Below are 2032 nucleotides of genomic sequence, written 5' to 3' on the forward strand. Positions count from 1 at the left end.
GCTTGTGTACAAAAAAAAAAAAAAAGAGGCTTGTGTAAACTTCCTGAAGGGAGGAACTGGCAGTGGGAAAAAACTGTGTCTTGCTCTGGTGGGCAGAACCTTGCACAGTAAAGCTTTAATCTAATTATCTGCTGGTGGGCAGGGGCTTCACTCCCTCTTTGGTAGTTCTTTGGCCTGAGGTGACCCAGCCTTGGGGTCTTTGGGCTCTATTGTAGGATTAATGGCAAACTCCAAGGGGGTTTATCCAAGGGAGAATTTCCAGTGCCCTCATTCCTGTGGTGAAGTCCTGTCAACACACATCTCCATAGGAGGCCCTCTAACACTAGCAGGTAATTTTGGTTTAGTCTTCTATGGGGTCACTGCTTCTCTTTTCTGGGTCTTGGTGCATGCAAAGTGTTGTTTGTGCCTTCCAAGTCTGGAGTCTCTGTTTCCCTCCGTTTTCTGGAAGGCCTATAATCAAACCCCTCTGGCCCTGAAGACCATATTTCCTGGTGATTCCCAGTCTCTTTGTCAGATCCCCAGGCTGGAAAGCATGACATGATGTTCAGAACCTTCATAATAGTGTGAGAACTCCTTTGGTATTATTGTTCTCCAGTCAGTGGGTCTTTTCATACTGTTCATGGGGTTCTCAAGGCAAGAATACTGAAGTGGTTTGCCATTCCCTTCTCCAGGGGACCACATTTTGTCAGAACTTTACCAATGGCCCATCTACTCAAAACTATTATTTTTCCAGTAGTGATGTATGGATGGGAGAGTTGGACTATAAAGACAGCTGAGCCCTGAAGACTTGATGCTTATGAACTGTGGTGTTGGAGAAGACTCTTGAGAGTCCCTTGGACTGCAAGGAGATCCAACCTACCAATCTCAAAATCAGTCCTGAATATTCATTGGAATGACTGATGCTGAAACTGAAACTCCAATACTTTGGCCACCTGATGTGAAGAACTGATTCATTGAAAAAGACCCTGATGCTGGGAAAGCTTGAAGGTGGGAGGAGAAGGGGATGACAGCGGATGAGATGGTTGGATGTCATCACCGATGCAATGGACATGAGTTTGAGTAGGCTTTGGGAGCTGGTGATGGACAGAGAAGCCTGGCATGCTGCAGTCCATGAGGTTGCAGAGTCAGACACGACTGAGTGACTGAAATGAACTGAACTGAACTGAGTCTGTGGGTCACCCACCAAGCAGGTATATGATTTGATTTAGTTTTGATTGTGCCCCTACCACCTTGGTATGACTTTGTCTTGGGTGTGGGGTATCCTTTTTTGGTGGATTTCAGCATGCTCCTGTCAATGATTGTTCAACAGATAGTTGCAATTTTGATGCTTTCAGAGGAGGAGATGAGCATACATCATTCTACTTTTCCTTCTTGAACCAGAAGTGTAATTAACCAATTCTGCTTCATAGTTGTGGATATAACCCTAAGATTACAATGGATACTTTATTAATCTTCCTGGCTCTCCTTTGATCTATCTCTCTATCTATGTCATTATCTACCATATATCATTTATTTATTTTATTATAACCTGTCAATATTTCTAACCTTGCACTGTATTCACCATTCATATTTATATGTTTTAAAAATATATTCTTGTCTATTATCTATCTAAAGCCACAGAATATCATATATAAAGACACAAAGACTTCTCTATACAATGACATCTGAAAGCTCTGTGAATACAAATATATTTATCATAAGTCATGCTTCTGGTCTATATAATCTTTAGTCTATATCATAACAACATTTTCTGTTTTAATCCTAAGGTTAGATATTGTTAAGATGAACTCATACCACCCCTCTTCTATTTTATCACTCCATTAAACGTGCACCTGTTTCTTTCTTCTGCCAGATCCTTGGTTCCTTTGAGGTCACTTTCTTATTCGTTATCGAATTTTCCATGGCATGAACGAAGAGATCAAACCAGTCAATCCTAAAGGAAATCAATCCTGAATATTCATTGGAAGGGCTGATGCTGAAGCTGAAGCTTTAATACCTTGGCCACCTGATGTGAAGGGCTGACTCATTAGAA

The sequence above is a fragment of the Budorcas taxicolor genome, chromosome 22, assembly GCF_023091745.1.
Source record: "Budorcas taxicolor isolate Tak-1 chromosome 22, Takin1.1, whole genome shotgun sequence".
In the NCBI taxonomy this organism is placed as follows: Eukaryota; Metazoa; Chordata; class Mammalia; order Artiodactyla; family Bovidae; genus Budorcas; species Budorcas taxicolor.